The sequence below is a fragment of the Odontomachus brunneus genome, unplaced genomic scaffold, assembly GCF_010583005.1.
Source record: "Odontomachus brunneus isolate Ranch 3 - 2012 unplaced genomic scaffold, Obru_v1 Obru_scaffold_025, whole genome shotgun sequence".
Lineage (NCBI taxonomy): Eukaryota > Metazoa > Arthropoda > Insecta > Hymenoptera > Formicidae > Odontomachus > Odontomachus brunneus.
In genome coordinates, this window is record NW_022639475.1 from 1,271,296 (window position 1) to 1,289,459 (window position 18,164).

An 18,164-nucleotide genomic window follows, 5' to 3' on the forward strand; every position below is an offset into this window, starting at 1 on the left:
GAGAGAGAGAGAGAGAGAGAGAGAGAGAGAGAGAGAGAGAGAGAGAGAGAGAAAAGAGAAAGAACACAAGAGACAAGCGGACGGGACAGATATAGGATGCACGAGACGAAGAAAATCGAAACTCGCGACACTCAACAAGACTCTCTTGGGCTCTCTTCCCGAAACTCACACTCTGGCTCGCATTCATACCTCGTGGTCAACGTACAACGATACCTCCCGCGGGTTTTTGCTCCCTCGGAAGCATGATTACGACTCGTGAACGAGTGAAGTAGCGTGATATCGCGTAAAAGATCGACGATTCCAAAGCCGCCGCCGCCGCCGCCGCTGTTTTCCACCTGATATCACCTCGCGCGACTTCGATAATCGGGGCAAGGAAAAACCAAGGGCGTCGACGACGGCGGCGGCGTTCTCGCGATTGCCGCATCGTTAATTAGCAATCACGCGATAGCGCGCAACCGGCAGCGGCGAAGCTCGCGAACACACGCTCCTTCGACCGTGCGGCGACTTCCACGCACGTTGTATCGATATCACACATCGTGAGAATCGTTACCTCTCCCCTTGCACACTTCTCTAAACGCGTCTTCCGAGTTTGCTGTACGCAATCACCCTATCAACGTGCAATCATCAACCGTCATTGGTCAATTAACGGGATTCCACCAACGCGAATATATCGGAACGAACGATCTCGCTGGCGTTGCGTGTTTCTTCCCGCGGGACCACGGTGATGATAATAATAATTCGAGAGGGGCGAGTGCGTTCGCGCGGATATCTGTCCCTTGTCACACACCTCCACCCACTGGGGGAGTGCCAGGATGTGCTTGGAACGACATGCACGCACACATTCTTGGACGCCCGCGCGGGTGCATGCGTCACGTGTGTAGCACGAAACGGCATACGAGGTGTTCGACGAGAAATTTTCCACCCGCTCGGCTGCTCGTCTCTCGCGCATCTTTCGTGGAAAACATATCTCGCGAGAGTCAGTCGAAAAAACGCAGAAAAGTCGGCCTCTCGCGTTTAACTCGATCGCGCTCATAATCCCCGACACGATGTGTACCCCAGCGAACTGATAGCGTTTCACGAAGGTGTGACGCCGCAAACGAAAGCATTACGGAGAAACGACGGCGCGCAATGAAATTCCCGCGAGCGAAGCACACTGCGAGAGGGAGAGAGAGGGAGGGAGGGAGGAAGAGAGAGAGACACAATCGTGCGCGCGCGCGCTACGTACGGGGCGGGCGGGGTTTCCTGGTACACCCTGTATATCTGGCGCGTATGTGTATGTGTGTGTGTGTGTGGAAGCGCGTCAGCAGCAGCAGCAGCGCAGGTACTGCTCATTCCGTTAGCCGCGGCGTGCCACCAGGTACGGAGTTAACGGAGAATTTCGCGGCGAGAGGGGAGCCGGGCCCTGCCGGCCACCGCGAGCAGCCGTGTCCCACATTTTCGAAGCTTCGCGGAGAAGCACGCGGCATTCCCGATTAGCTCGCTCGTTCGCTCGCTCGCTCGCCCGGGATAAGCCCGCGCGTCCAGGGATGTTAGCTTCGATACCCGATCGAAGAGCCGATTCTCACAAGACAGTGGATTACGAAGCTGTATAGCCGATGGCGGCGAAAAATGTCGCGACACTCTTTCCCCAATGAGTTTTTCGCGACGTCTCCATCTTCAGGAAAATTCGTCATTTTTCTTTTTTCCGTTTTCAGTAACACTGGGAAAGAAACTTTTCTATAACCCATATGCGCAGTTTCAAACTCATTAGAGTGAAAGTGATGCAATTATCCACCACAGACTATACACTGGCAACTAAACTTATCCAAAAGTTACACTCCGATTTCATTCTAATTTGGCACACATGTAAAAATACAAAAACTATTTAGATCAGATTTTTCATTTTTCAGTTTGAGTTTCAGAGGCAGTTTATAGCTTTTTAATATTCTCACTCCTATCATCAACAAGTGCAATAAAAATGCATAAGAAATAAAATTGAATACAAGATATAGGCGTTTTTGGTTTGCTAATTATGAATATAAAGTCAAATGTGTAAAATTATTTGTATAAATAATAAAATGCTTAAACAAAGCATGTAAAAAGTTGAAAAAAATTATTTATACAAATAATTTCTCGATTCCGAGATTCAAACCATTTTTGACTAATTTAGCTCAGACTTGAAATATTTCGGTTGGAATTTCGGCTAAAGAAATTTAGAATGGTTCGTGTCTCAGCTACGCCGATTTTATTAAAATTTTAATTAAAATTGCCGGATTTCTCTCGGTTTGGCTGAGATTCGAACCATTTTTTACTAAGTTAGCGCCAAATTTGAAATATTTCGGTTGGAATCTCGGCTAAAGAAATTTAGAATGGTTCATGTCTCACAGGTATGCCGATTTTGTTAAAATTTTAATTAAAATTACTGGATTTCTCTCGGTTTGGCTGAGATTCGAACCATTTTTTACTAAGTTAGCGCCAGATTTGAAATATTTCGGTTGGAATCTCGGCTAAAGAAATTTAGAATGGTTCATGTCTCACAGGTATGCCGATTTTGTTAAAATTTTAATTAAAATTGCTGGATTTCTCTCGGTTTGCCTGAGATTCGAACCATTTTTTACTAAGTTAGCGCCAGATTTGAAATATTTCGGTTGGAATCTCGGCTAAAGAAATTTAGAATGGTTCGTGTCTCACAGCTATGCCGATTTTGTTAAAATTTTAATTAAAATTACTGGATTTCTCTCGGTTTGGCCGACATTCGAACCATTTTTGACTAATTTAGCGCAGATTTAAAATATTTCTACTGGAATCTCGGCTAAAAAAATTTTAAATAGTTCGTGTTTTAGCTATGCCGATTTTGTTAAAATTATTTACTATATCTTGTATTCAATTTTATTTCTCATGCATTTTTGTTGTATTTATTGATGATAGGAGTGAGAACATTAAGAGACTATAAACTGCCCGTAAAACTAAAAGTGGGCAAAAATGGAAAAAATATAACCTAAATATTTTTTGTACTTCTATATTTGTGCCAAATTAGAAAGAAATCGGAGTGTACCTTTTGAGTAGGTTTACTTCTGAGAAGATACTTGAAAATTTATTTATGACACAAAGTTCATTCATAGAAATAAACTTTCTTTCGCAGAAGAATAAACTTTGCAGCACACAAATGAGTTTTCGAGTATTTTTTTTTTTCTTAATATATTGGCAAATATCAAAGTAAATACGGCGTTTTCGTTACTTAATACTTTTGCGTTAATATTTCGTTCTTGTGATTATGATCATAGCATACAGAAAAACAATTAATGCTAGACTCAAAGAATGAATGGATTAAGAATTACCAATGAAATTTTTAATTGTAATTAACTGATTCACATATTACACTAAGAGAAAAAACGGCTAAGGAATAGTAAATATTTATTTGAGATAGATAGACTAACAGCATGTTTACTTAAAACTAATATAAAATATTTTGTAATTAAAAATATATATTTTCTTTAAACCTTAAGAAAATCTCATGAAAACAATTGTTTTTTCTATTTAAATAAAAGAATTTAGATTTTGATAAAAATGTGCTATTAGTACTACAAAGAGATATTTACTACGGGCCGATTGTCCCAATCTCTTAGTAAGCTCTATCTAACAGTTAAATTATATATCTGTCTCCGTTTTTTCTTTAAATTGGACAGAGACAGACATATGAGTTAACTGTTATTTAGCGTACCGCAAGGTTGGAACAATCGACCCTATCTCTTAGATATTTTTTCTCTCAGTGTACCTGCGTTTCTCCGTCTGTGTATGATCCTTAAGAACCACTCTAGTTCCACCAATTATCAGGTACAAGGCATCAGAGTCTCGTTAGACGCCACGTTAAATTATTCACGTTATCGTGGAATTCCTCAGATTCATCGTAAGTTACGTTACCAAAGCTACAAGATGTATGTGCATGTATATGTGTATATGTGTGTGCGTAATTGTTTCAATTGCAGCTCCACGAGCACCGCCACACGCGCTCGAAATGAAACCGAATAAAAGATACGATACCCCATTGCATTTATGGATCCCGACAGTCGCCCTCTCACGCGCGCACGCTGCCAAGCGGCCATCTTTGTGGCCCCGCATCCCGTTCCCCTCGAACCTCCGGCACAGTCTCCTATATCTCCCAGCCCTCTCTGACGTCCCTCTCGCCAACCCTCCTGGCGGCACAACGGCGACGGCGATGACGACGCTCGACCTCGCCGCGCGCGCATTGGCGCTCACACCGCTTTTTTTCCATCAACGCGAAAATTTTTGCACTTTCTCAATAATAAAGAGAGAGAGAGAGAAAAGCCTCAAAATTTCGGTCCTATCGGGATCTCTTTCTCAGAGATCGATCCAAGTTGTCAGGCGCGAGAAAAACGAGTCGATTTTTTGACTTTTTTTTTCGCGCAGCGATGCCAATAATCGCGCGACGCGCCGTCGTGCGTGACGCACGACCTCGATGGATGCGCGCGTCAAGGGGGAGGGAAAAAAAGGATCGCAAGAAACGCGAGCGATCTGCGAAAGGATGTCGCGGTTCCGGTGACTGAATGTTGCACGAGGACATGACATCGTCGTGCACGGTGGCGGCGATGGCGGCGGTGGCGGTGGTCGAACAAAAAATAAAAGGACGTTCGGGGATGAGAGAGACGAGGGCTGGCCGAGAGCGCAAAAGCGACGAGGGTCGGTCCGTAGTTGGGGTGGGCAACGGTGCATGGATCGAATCGTTCTATGGGAACGAGGAGTCACGTAGGAAATCAGTCGGTGGGACGCGACCGACTGATTTCTGCGAAAATAGTCCTCCGATGACGTCGTCGCCGGCAAACGAGTCTTCGGAGTTTGCGGATTCGCATCGACACAAATTCCTCTCACGGACGCAAGAACGGCGTGTTAATTCGGAATATTCTGACGAAATATTCTCCGGAGAGTGCAGCGGCAAGCATATTGGCGATCAACCCGAAACTACCCTTCGCTAAAGCGAGGACCGCACGCGGTCGTCAAAACTGCGAGGGACTGCTTTTCAGACTTTGTTCTCGGAAAGGTCGGATTTCCGGAGATATCGTGGGAATATCTAAAGATGTAGGTTAGAACATTCGAAAAACACGTTGAAATAAGAGTATCTTTAAAGAAAACCGTAGTTTCTATCCACGAAAAATGGCCTGAAAAAAGGGATGTTATACGGAAAACTCATATGAAAAATGACATCCCTTTGGAAAGAAATAAAGGGTCAGGTACAACTTCCCCGTATAGAATGCGCAGTGAGTGGCTCTTGAGAACAAAAGTCTCTTGAGAGAATATCTCTTAACGATGTATTTTTAAAAAGTAAAGAATATCTCCCTCAAAAAGCCTCTTCCGTAAGCTTACCCCCGAAGAACATGTTTCGCGGACGGTTAACCTATTCTTTTTGCGTTCCCTACCCTCTTTCCTTCTTTGACTTGCTCGCCGCAGCCGATTACCGTCCACCACCGTAGATGTAACCAGCAGGTGTAACTAGGGCGCAAAAGGACGGGTGGAACGTTCATTTTCTTCAATGTGTAGTAGCGAACAGGTGTACGCGCACGCAAGTGCAGCGGGGTTGCAAAGTCCTTTTTTTTCACGTGAATGCTACACGAGGACAAAGGGAGCCGGCTCTAGCAAGAGAGAGAAAGAGAGAGAGGCAGGAGGCAGGAAAGGAAAGGGAGAGAGACAGAGAGAGAGAGAGAGAGAGAGAGAGAGAGAGAGAGAGAGAGAGAGAGAGAGAAAGGATGACGAGAAAGAGAGAATATGCACGATAGGAACGAATCCCCGGGGCAAAACCGGGGAACCCCGGAGCCTCGGACCCCTCCAGTCTAGCGTCACGCTGAGAGTGGGGAAAAGGGGGGGAGGCATTGTCGGGTTAATCCGACACCCTTCTTCTAAACACCACGATTACAGAATAATGTACAGCGAGCGGTACAATTGCAACGCCCGGAGGGTCGGTCGGTCGGTCGGTCGGTCGACCGGCTGCGTTCAGGAACGTAGTGACGTCATCCGAAAAATCGATCGACTAATTGAATCAAGGACCTAGACAGGGGCGGGGAACGAGCGTGAATGCGAAGGCTCGTCCGTCGTGAGAATGGACGGCGCTTTGTTTGAAAGGGGGATTTTATGTAACTTGTGATGCACATTGTGCCCGGGATTTCCATTTCCAATGATTATCTGCTCGCCGGAGTTGATTTGAATTTACGATTTGGCGTCTAATTTCTGCGCGATCTAATTCTCCAACTCGACATCGAATTGCCGTCGTGAAATCGGCGTCGATCGTGCGCCGGAAAAATACAATCGACGCTCTCGTGATACTTCCTTCGATCGTCGCCCCAGGTTAATGGGAATTAAACGACACACTGAAGTTATTAAAAAAAAGAAATCCTCACTTTATATCATAATTAACTCCGATAGTTTTAATATGCGGCTCTAAATTACTTTCCATTTAAAAGCCATTGCGATATCAGAACTGAAAAATTCTTGGAATGACATGACAGTGATGATAGAGGATGGAAACTTCTTCAGAATACAATGAGTTAGTGAGTCAAACCGATAACCGATGAAACGAATTTCCCAATTAACGAAATCGATAAGAAAAATCCCCGGTGGCGTCGCGCGGGGATACTCTCCCTCTTTCTCTCCTTATTACGGCCGTAGAATCGCGCTTGCGATGCACGCGGCCATGCTGTTTGTCCCTATCTACCCTGAAAATCAAAACTCCGACAAGTTGGCAAAAGTGCAAACCGCTGTCCGAGACCGACATTCTTGTAATGGATATATCTTGACGACCACGCAGCCGTAATCCGCACGTGTAATAAAAGGCAAGAGAGGATAAGGAAAAGCGGGAGGGCAGACAACAGCGCGGTCGCGCTGTCGTCGCTGCGCGTTGCAACAGTCTTCACCGTTACATGGGCCAACTCCTCGTGTACGTACCGCTTCTTTTTATGTGCGTTTCACTCGTGAGACGAGAGAGCCGATTAACGGCGAGTTTCATGTGGCTGACGAAGAGGACGCGCGTCCAAACGAAAATGTTCAAGGAAGGCGAATTGGACCAAGTCACCGCACATCACGCTTACAGTGGCATGAGCGAGCGAGCGAACGAGCAAACGCGAGCAGATACGAGACACCCGGTATAAGTTCGCGTGATACACGAAGAATTAGCCGTAAGATGGGGAGCTTGCGGTAATGGATTCGGTGATATGGATATTAACACGGTCCAAGTACGACAGAATGTACATTAATTAACGAAAGGAAACAGACACGGCGGCGGAGAGACGCGCCGGGCTGATTTCAGTTCACCGTGGAGGAACAGGAAAAAGGAAACCTCCGTCGCTTTATAGTCGCGATACACGGAAACCCTTTTTTTCTCGCTTCAGGGAGCACCCCGCGCGTTCCTTCCATTGCGAGCCACGGCATGACCCGAGAGAGCGACGGAGCAATTCGGGCGAGAAATCGTGAATTTTCAGAAGCAAAGCAGAAACGGAGAGAGAAATCGCTGAGAATCGTGATACACTCGATAAGTTCCACGAGAGACCCGAGTTTCGAGGGTAACAATATCATCGATAGGAAATATTTCGGGATAAGGGAGAAGATTCCAAACAGAAAGAGAGAGAGAGAGAGAGAGAGTCTGATAAAGGGACTAAATAAAAGATTACGGAAACGAGGGAAACTACAAAGAGGGGAGAACGAGCGAACAGGAAGTTCTCGAATCCCCACCACGCACAAGGAGAATCAAAAGATCGTCGGACTCGGTGCGTGACGAATATTAACCCCCTATATGTACACGTGGCTGTTTATCTACGCCCTCCTTTCGTTCCCGTGACGACTACCATCATTGCCCTCCTGCTCCTCCTCCTCTTCCTCCCTCTCACCATCATCATCATCATCGCCACCATAATCGGCGCTTCAACCCCTCGCGGGTACCGCGATAAAATCGTCACGCTACTCTAATCGGGAGGGAGAGAGAGAGGAGCCCGCAGGAAGTCGCATGTAAATTCTCATCGGAACGCACGTGGGTACGGACGTGTCGACGGTTCGTTGCGTGCACGCACTTGTCGCCCGCGTGCATCGCAGCCCTTTCGTCCCTCGTCCAGAGAAAAGACCCTCGTCGGCGCAACGCTTTTCGAATCCAGCGCACTTTTTGTCATGTCGAGACGACACTCGAACGGTCTCGGAAGCGATTTACGGAGCGGGTGTGAAGCGACATCGAGATGATGTGTCTCGATTCTTTAATAGCTCGAACGGTTATAAGGGAAATCAAACGAATTCTCGGGGTCCTCGCGACACCGGAGGACTCAATAGAGGAAACTAGAGTATTTACATAACGTAATCGTATACGAGGTTTCACAGGTGGGGGAGGGAAAGAGACACCCCGGCACTCCGTACCTCTCGTGGATCCGAATTGTAACGATGACACAGTCTCTGATGACATCCTGCATGCAATGAACACTTGAAAAGGCTCGCGTGTAAAGGCCCTTTGTACAGTGTTGTGAAACACGGAGCCAAGTCCAATCTGTGCTCGAGTGTGCCTATATCTTCGAGATAACACGGATTTAAGCGCGAGATAGGACAAGCGCGATGAAACGGGTTATTTATTCGGCCATTGTAAATTCTCTTCTTCATTTCGTTCTCGACGATAGGGTAAAAGCGACCGCGCTCCGTACTTTCAACAGCACTCAGTTAGAGATAAGAATCGCTTTCGAAACGAAGAAACGATAAAACAATCGCGCCGTCGGTTTGCGAAGGACAGTTCCTACCGCGCTCGCGCGCGTCTCGACACACATTTTCCCTCCTCCCTAACCTAACAAATATCAGCTCGTCGTGCGAGCAACGGGAACGTGTCGCGACAGCGCGCTTCTCGCGAGGCGCGACCCGGCAAATCGCGATACGGCCCTGCGTGTTTGCACATACACACGCGCGCCCGTGTACACAGACACAGGCACAAACACGCACACGCGTGTAAATAAAAAGAACTCACCCATACACCGGTAGCACCCTGCCCGCCGTGGTGGCTCGCGAAAACACGACACGACTACACGCGAATTCACACCGTACTGCGCGTTGCCACCGCGTAGTTCAAGGGGGCGCGGGATACACACAAGTTGCACAATGTTGTTATCACTAAGTTGCGTCGGGCGAGTTAATTAAGCTGCGACGACACTGACGACATTCGTTCCCCTCTCCATCGTGCGCGCGCTCTCTCCTTTTCTCTCTCTCTCTCTCTCTCTCTCTTTCTCTCCTTTGCCGAACAGAAGCAACGACGGGCGGAACACCGCGACACAGACACGTGCTCGAGGCTGTGAATCGCCGACGGCGCCCCGAGACTCACCTGTTATGGTGACAAGGACGTTACGACGACGCGACGTCAAGCGCGAGTCAGACGTCGAACGTCTTGCGCGCGTGCGAGTATATGGAACACGCGTATACGTGTACTTGTCGCACTCGAGGGGAAGAAAGCTGAGCGTCGCGAAGTGAGTGACTGACTGACGCACGCACAAGTGAGTGAGGAGCAGAGACGAGCGCGGATCGGGGCCCGACACGAAGCGAGAGCGAACGCTCGCTCGCTTGCACACACACGACTTCAATGAATGCGGCCGATTGCGAGGGGGAGGATGCCCGGCGGACGGACCGACGGACGCGGCCGAAGACAGCCGAGCGATGCCGAATCGGCTAAAGTCGGCCTCGACACCCCGGGGCGTATCGGCGCCTATGGGCAACGCCGCGCTGTCGACCGCGCGACACGTCGAGAGCGCGCGGGTGAGCGGGGTGCCACGGTGGGAGGGTAGAGGAGTGGAGAGAAGGCGCGCGGGGAGGGGGTGGGATTTACGCAACCCTCTCTCGAGCGAAAATCCACGTCGAGAGGCACGTCGCCCGTCGATGCGCCGATAAGCCACGTAGTACCCTCGACGCGCGCGCTCACTCTCCTCCTTCTTTCTCTCTCTCTCACGCGCTCTCGCTCACGCTCGCTCTCTCTTTCTCTCTTTCTCCCTCTTTCACTCGATCTCACTCGCACGCTCGTTCGTTCTCTTTCTCCGTCTCTCTCCTCCTTAAGGGTAGTAGAAAGGGAAGGAAGGAGGGTGGGAGACAGGCAGCGGGAGAGAGTCCTTTTTGTATCGGAGTTCGCCTTCGTGGAAAAGAAACTACCTCGAAACTAACCTCTTCCGTTCCGCCCCGCCGACTCGACGCTGTGTTAACCCTTCCGACGCAGCTACGTAGAGAAGGAGAGAGAGAGAGAGAGAGAGCGAGAGAGAGAGAGAGAGAGCGCACGGCGGCGGTGTATACACATGTATACGTAAACACAGACCCGTGCGCGCCCGTACACACACACACACACACACATACAATATGTGTATGCATACACACATTGTACACGCGCGCAGCACATTCGCGAGCACTCACGGGGCTGAGCACCGCGCACGAATACACCACACCGAGGAGTACCGAAGGAGGAGATGGAGAAGGAGGAGGAGGAGGAGATGGAGGAAGAAGAGGAAAACGGAGAACCGAGACGGGTACAAGGGTCGCACGCAAAGGCGGCGGGAGGGTGAGAGGAGGGCGAGGGTGTATGGAGTTCGCGTAAAAGAGGTGAATACGTGTCTCGCGAGGGAAGAAACGAGAGGAAGTCGTCTGGCCACGCTGGCGATATCGATTCGCGAGGGTGGCTCGAAATGGCAACGACCCTGCCACTCTCCACTTGGAGTGCTGCGCCGTGTTTCGCTTCGAGTGCGATATATCGTCTCGCGAGCGCCGCCACGAATTCGCGTATTTCTCGTTCTTATCGACACCGCCCGGTCCTGACCGACGACAGCCGAGAGCGAGCGCGCACGGCACACCTCTCTTCTTCTTCTTCTTCTTCTTCCTTCTGTCGCAAACCCCCGAAGCACGTCGACGAGATAACGACAATGACGGGCACGGCGTGGAAAGATCGCGCTCAAATGGACTGATAGATAGATGGTTAGATACACACACCGCCGAGGCGCGGGCGTCGCGACGCGCACCACTCGCCACTTACCTTGGCATCTTCGCGATTTCAACGTCGAGACGACGACGACGTGGACGAGTACAACGACGACGACGACTACTACCAGCCGGGATGAAAAGCGTGAAGAATTCCGTTTCCCGTTGGCTGCGCGGAAAGGACGTGCGACTTCGCCCGTGTGCGGCACTAGGACGCCATGTCAGCAAGTCGAGGCGCGGACGGACTCTCGGGGCAGATACGCGTACGCGGCCGAGTACGGTACACACGGACACACCGCGAGCTACGCACACTTGGACGGCGCGCAGTGCGAGCGAGCGAGAGAGAAGACACTCACGCACACCAACCGCCTGCCCGTTGACCAACCCGCGCCAGGGAATTTCTGCTGCGCCACCGAACGGCCGTCACGGAACCTCGCCTACGCCCGCCTAGCAGCCACGGCCGTGCCTTCCGTTCGCGGTACCCTTCACCGTCGTCGCCGCGCACCGCAGCAGGCACCGTAGGCACGCGGCAGCAGCAGCGCAGCAAAATCGCGACACACACCCGCCCGAACGAACGAACGGACGAACGTTCGCCTCGCTTGCTCGCGCGCCCTCGTTCAACCGTACGAACCACCGTGCCGATGACGACCGAGTCGAGCCGAGTCCAGTCGGAGTCGCGCGAGAGCGCGTCGCAACCTCCCGCGAGAACGCAACCTCTCTTCTACCACCACCGCCACCTAGAGACGTACCGAGCAGCTCCCCACTACACCCTCTCGCGCTCTTTACCCTGGCGAGCTCTCTCTCCCCCACCCTCGCACCCTACGCTTGCGCCCCCCCGACACCCCCTACTTGCTCAGGTCTCCTCTCTCTTTCACCCGACTGTGCTGTGCTCTCTCTCTCTCTCTCTCTCTCTCTTCCTTCCCCCCTCTCTCCCTCTGTATCTGTCTGTCCGTCTGTATTTCGCATACGATGACGCGCACCTCTTCGTCGCACTCGTTAACCTCCTCCACCCCTCCCACCCTATCCTGTATTGCTTCTTCGCGTTAGCCCCCGCAAGGAATGGTCGGTTCGTTTCCTCTCTCTCTCCCTCTCTCTCGTTCTGATTACGTTCGCGTCGTCCTTCTCTCGACAGTGTCTCGCTCCGTCTCCTTGCTCCCTCTACCCTTACCCCCGGTTACCCTCGAAAAAGGGCACTTATTCTCGCCCCTTTGTTCTCACGCTCTCTCCGAGTCTGCCGACGCTCCTCACCGCCATTGCAATTTCGAATTCCACTTCTGTGCTCACGCGTCGCGTCGACGATAACAAACCGATAAGTCAAGCGTAATACAGTCGAAGATCCTCGTCGGGAGGATATCGCAATGAAACGATAACTCACCGGGAAAAGGTCGGAAATGTTCCTCGTCGATTTTGACGAGCTCAATATGTTGTCAAGCAGCAAAAGATATTAAATCGTATCCTCATCTTGACGTTTAAGAGTTGAAATAACTCCCCGGTGATAAGGGGAAATTGAATTTGCAATCAATATTATCGACTATGATGACTCATACTACAAGAATGTTCACAAAAGAATATGAACTTGATAGCTGATACCAAATACAACATTAAGCCAATATGCAGAACAAGCAATTGTTGCCGCGGACAAGAATCGTGTGAGTGCTGGGTTAGACGTAACGCGTATTCATAGCGCAGTGTATGTAGCGCGATGCTTACAACACATATTAGTCACATGTACAATTTTGAAAATCAATAGAATTGTACATATGACTAAATTCAGGGAAAAACTTGGATGAAATTTCGAAAAAAGCTAAAAACTTGAAAATAGAAGTGGGAATAAATATTTAAAAATTGCATATTTTCGGAGAATCTGAATACATAATTGTAAAAATATGCAATACCATAAAGCTTCTACATAAACTGTTGTTTCATATACCTCACAGTATTGATAGCATTCATTGTAGGAAATTAAATTTCCCTTCGCTATCGAAGGGTTGTTTCAACCCTTAGTCATCGAGATTGGCGTATGAAAAAGACATGGGTCTAGTATTTCCATCTGATATATCTCAAGTCTGTCAAGATCGGAACTACCCTTTGACCTTAAACTCGTTCGTCGCGTGAAATTAGTGCGACCAGACGGATTCAACCCGTCAACTCGAGAAACTTCATCCTCAGTCGTGAAAGCGCTGACCATTTTGGGGGGTAGGGGGCGAGGGTCAAGGCGAAGGAAGACGAGAAGAGGAGAAGAGAACGAAATCCTTTCCTCGAGGGGCAGAGAGGGTGGGGATGGAGCGACCTCGAACGTCGCGGGGTGCACGCGGAGAGGGATGCTCCCCCCGCACGCCACCTTCTTCCTCGGGGCAGGAAATTCGCGAGCGTGGAGCAGGCGAAGAGACCAAGAGGGAGAGAAGGAGGGAGCGCAAGTTGGTGGTGTCGTCGCGGGTTAGTAGCGAGAGAGCGCGATTCGCGCCTGCGCGCTTTTTTCCCCCAGTCGCGGCGGTGGCGGCGGCGGACCGCGTCCGTCTCCCTCTGTCCGCCGCCGCCGCCGCCGCCGTCCGCCGTCGTCACGAGGTCGCTTCGCAACGGAACTTCAACGTGCACCAACCTACCGACCACTGTTGCGCGTCGTCGACGGTCTCCTCGTAACTGCCTCCGCCGAAGTTGAGAGAGCGTTGGGTCGCGACGTTTCGGGGCGATGATTTCCCGTGCTCGCCTCTTACGTCGCCGACGACGACAGTGACGAGAGCGACGCTCTTATCAATAACACCCACGTGCCCTCAGTACAATGAGTCTTACCATCGGTGAAGAATCGCTGTGCCGGCAACATCGCCACGTCATGCGTGTCTCGAGTAGGGTTGCTACTATGTCTGAAAAGAACAACAAAAAATTAAACATACCATGTATCTAAAGTCTTCAACATTTTGAAAACGGTAAAACATTCGATAAATAAACACTTATTCCAAACATATGTTTAAAACAGGTTTAAAAGAACTTTATGTTGGAATGATTAATGATTGAAATATATTTCGAATTTTGTTTCAAATAAAATGTTTCGCACAACCCTGATTCCGAGTTCCAAATACTACCGCTACAAGTTTATATCGCGCACACTCCGTGCCTGTAATCCTCTCTCTTTCTTTTCCTCTCTTTCAATCGTTCTCGCTCTCCGCTCTGCCCTCACCCTCACCCTTCGGTAGAGAGCGCGTTTAACGGTATGCCCGCGCCGTTTCGCGAGACCCTTGCCGCGGACGAAAATCAGGGGAGCGGCGAGCCTCGGTAGTTTGAAAGGAAGAGAGAGGGAGATAGAAAACGTGTGTTTGTGCGATATACGTATGCAAGCGGTATATTTATATATATGCATACATGTGTGCGTCCGTTCGCAGCATGAGCAAGGGTTGCTCTCTGTCTCTCTCTCTCTTTCTATTTTTCGCGATGCGGCAGGATCCCTGCGGATCTTTTCGGTCGACTGATAAAAAGGCTCGGAGGCTGCCTTGTCGCGATGGACGAGAGGCGTATAGTCGGACAAAAAAAAGTGTCTGGAAGGGGAAGCTGCGGAGAGAGACTCTCGGGGCGGCGGCAGCGACGACGGCGGGAGCCGAGCGTCGAGATGTGGAGGGGGTGAGGATGGCGACGGTAACGGGGGTAGAGGGGTGTTCGCTCACGTAGACGATGTGGGTCGGGGTGAAGGGGAATCACCACCGCCGTCGCCGCCGCCGCCACCGCCGTTTGACTCCTCCGGCTGCTGTTGCTGATCGTCTAGTGTCCTTGGCTTCGCTCTAGCAAGACTCTAGCTAGTTCTAGCTCGGAGCGTTCGCTCACTCGCTCGCTCTTCGAGAAACTCAGCTGGCCTCTCCTACCACTTTACTGCGCCCACGGCCAGGGCTGTATCGCTCGGGGCTGCTTTGTCCCCTTCTCTCTTTCTCATTCTGCCTCTTTCTGTCTGTTTTTCTCTCTAGCTCTCTCCATCTCCTATCTTATCTTTCTTAAGCTTCATTCTCCGTTTCTTTCTCTCTCTCTTTCTCTCTCTCTCTCTCTCTCTCTCTCTCTCTCTCTCTCTCTCTCACAAGAAACTCGTGTATTGCAAAATCGACATTATGAACAAGGGCATATTTTTCACGTGCGAGGGTTAGAGCTACGATACGGCGGCTTAAGTTACTTTTACTCCTCTGTTTTCCTTTCAAATTAAAGAATGTAATGCATGCAACCACGAAGCGTCGACACTATTCATAACGTGGCAAGCATCCGTCCTTATCCGTTCGCGAGATTCGGCACCTACGGTACCGTGCGTTCCTCGCCAGAAACAGGACAGAGGCCCTGGCTCGTCTAGGGAGCTTAGAAACCCGGTGGTAACCTCGGCGAGAGTAGAAGGGACACTTAGAGTAGGCGAACGAGGAGACAGGGGGAGGGAGGAAAGTGGCAGCAATGGCGTCACCGCTCTCGCGCGCGCGGAGGAGCCGGAGGGAGGGAGGGAGGAGGAGAGGGCTGTCTTCGCGTTCGCGGGGTGGAGGACGGCGGCAGTGAGCGGAGCGGGAGGAACGGAGGAACCGAGAAGTACTACACGTGTCGCTGCTGCGCGGGGTGTTGACCCCAAATAGCTTTTTTAACGTGACGTAACCGCGAAAGGGTTGAGAAACGGCCACGGCGGCGGCGACGCGACTTCGACTTGGCGGCCGAACTCGAGAGAGAAAGAGGGAGCGATAGGAAGAACGAAAGAGAGAGACAGACAGAGAGAGAAAGGGAGAGAGAGAGAGAGAGCAAGTGAACGAAGGAGGAGAAGGAGAGGGAGAGAGCCAAGCCCTCTCTCGCGTCTTGCCAGGCCTTGCCGTGTCTTGTCTTGTCTTGCCTTTGCCTTGCCCGGCTTACCCGCCTGCCAGCCCGACTCCCCGTTATATGCGCGCCACAAAGATCCTTTCATACTTCTTGAGGTGCGCGCGCGCACCTCGCGTACTGACTAGCGATCGAAAAATACGGGCGATTTACTCCGGAGGGTAAATCTCGGTAATGTTTCAGGATACGATAATAAAATATCTGAAAATGCGGGGCGACCAGTGCCTCTCTCCTCCTCTATTCGCTTCCTCTCGTCGCACGAGTTCTCGATCTCGCGCGATAATCGTGTGTCGGAAATTCTATCCCAAGGTCTTCACCTCGTCCCTCGGCTTTCTTAAGGTGATTCGAATCGACTCACACTAAAATAGTGTGGAAAAGGTCGCGCTTCGATATCGGTGAAATTTAAAAATAATCCGAGACATATAGACGGCGATATGCATAAAAATGGCGTGAAGCGACCGTTTCAGGAAATCGGAATAGATAATATATTCCCCACCCCTCCTCTTTCCCTTTCCTTCTCTCTCTCTCTCTCTCTCTCTCTTTCTTTGACTCTTTCGTCGGCATAATTAAAAGAATTTTTTCTGGGAAAATTAGATATGGTGGCAAATACAAAGGACATTAAATCTTCTAGCGAGCCATTTATCAAGTATAGTATATTTATACGGAAACGGGTTTACGCATTCGCGAATCGACGACGACGAGGCGCGCGACGGCCACGTGTGAATTTGCATGCGCATTCGCGATTTGCATGCCTCCGCCGTGATTAGATTCGTCGAGGTGGGGCCCCGTCGGCCGTGTCGCCGAGGGTGGCGCACCTCGCGACAACGCGCGATTGCGACAGAGTTCGGATACATTTCCGGAAAATTAACGAGCCGTGGCGGAACGTCGGACAGCGGATCGGACGAGCGCACGTGGAAAGAAAGAGAGAGAGAGAGAGAGAGGGGGGGGGGAGAAGGGAGACAGAGAACGAACGCGCGACGACGCTCCTCGACCTGCACGTCCGTGAAATAAAAATACATTAGAGAGATAGAGATATATATCCGCTGTGAGGGAAATCAAACGTTCGATTTCGCGATAAGCGAGAGACAGCTGTCTCGTGTCGCTATTTTCAAGAGCATCTTCGAATTATTCATTCTGTTGCAGTCAATTTCAAATCACATCCTGTCAAGAGACATTACCTTTCCGCCGCGAGCCGATTTCAATCGATAGATCGGTAGAAAACAGAAAAAAGAGGAGAAGAGCAGAGCGACGGCGGCGAGGAAAAAAAAAACGGCGCGGGAATTAACGTTAAACGTTAGCGCGACGCGCAATCGCGCCGCGGGCGTTACGAGCTAACGGGTGGCGTCCTATATCGGACGTCTTCTCTCCGTCGTTCCTCCTCAATGGTCCTAATTAGTGTACACATAAGGTTCGTGTTACGACACGCCAGTGCCGTTCCAACTGGGCACCATATGCGACCGGGGGGGTTAAGTGTCGTCTTAACCTCTTTACGGTGTTTGAATTCTCCTCAGATCGAGACGGGGGTATCTCCAATGGTCGATCTCGCAGAGCGACACCGAGTGTCGATGACACCGATCACGTGCGGTAATTAAACACAAGATCTGCATGCCCAACTCGAATGTGCTCCCAATTCAGTTTCCCGCCTAATTCAATGATAACGTGCGACTGCTGGACGTGATCCAGTCACGAGGCACTTTAACTTGAGAAAAAAGCAATTCGCTATCTCTCTCTCTCTGTGTCTTTCTCTCCCTCTCCTCCCGCCTTCTCTCTCTCTCTCAAGTACCCCCTCCCCTCTGAGCGACTCAGAGTCGAACTCTCGAAAATGTACAGCCGTTTCGACAGCTGGTTTCTACAAATGAGAATTCTGGGTTGATTCAATCGACGAATTCCGCTCAAACCGATCAACCGGGATCGCAATCATCAAGAGTAGTGCGCGTAAATTCGCCTTAACACCGTGCAACACACACATACGTATGGCATACACGGCTATCTTATCAGGCCAGCTACACCCTGAAGAGGCGTGAACGATATTCTTTTTCTCGGCCGGCAGCACACGGCACTTCCAGCACATCAGCGGCCCTTCTAAGGTCATCGTAGGGTTTTGAGGTCGAGACAAATAGAAAGGACGAGATATATACCGAGAAAAGGCGGGGGGGGAGAGCCGTTTTCTCGTCGAGTTACTGACGTCGCGCTGCTTCGAGATGCGCGCGGGCGCGCCGCTTCATGCTCAGATATCCTTATCCGCCGCGGGTCGACCGCAAAGGATATTCCGAGAAACCGCGACCAGAAGGAAACGACGTGCCAGCACTCCTCTCATCCGTTTCGCTCGGTCCTTCGGGCGAATTCGCGATCGTCGTTCGCGCCAATCGTCATCGTGGATGACTCATTTA

At 50.4% G+C, this 18,164-nt stretch overlaps 1 protein-coding gene across 10 annotated transcripts in view; it reads right to left on the reverse strand.

The window, feature by feature from the left end:
• LOC116842480 (protein tramtrack, alpha isoform) overlaps positions 1-18,164 on the reverse strand; it is a 72,936-nt gene that overhangs the window by 40,731 nt on the left and 14,041 nt on the right. For 2 of the 10 annotated variants that reach the window (XR_004377731.1, XM_032811762.1), the window contains exon 1: positions 11,009-11,646. The gene's annotated coding sequence lies outside the window, so the exon portion shown is untranslated. Of the gene's footprint in view, positions 1-8,974; positions 10,251-11,008; positions 11,650-13,556; positions 13,722-13,743; positions 13,815-18,164 lie in introns of those variants that run through there. The other 8 variants (XM_032811754.1, XM_032811755.1, XM_032811761.1 and 5 more) reach the window with 7 other exon arrangements.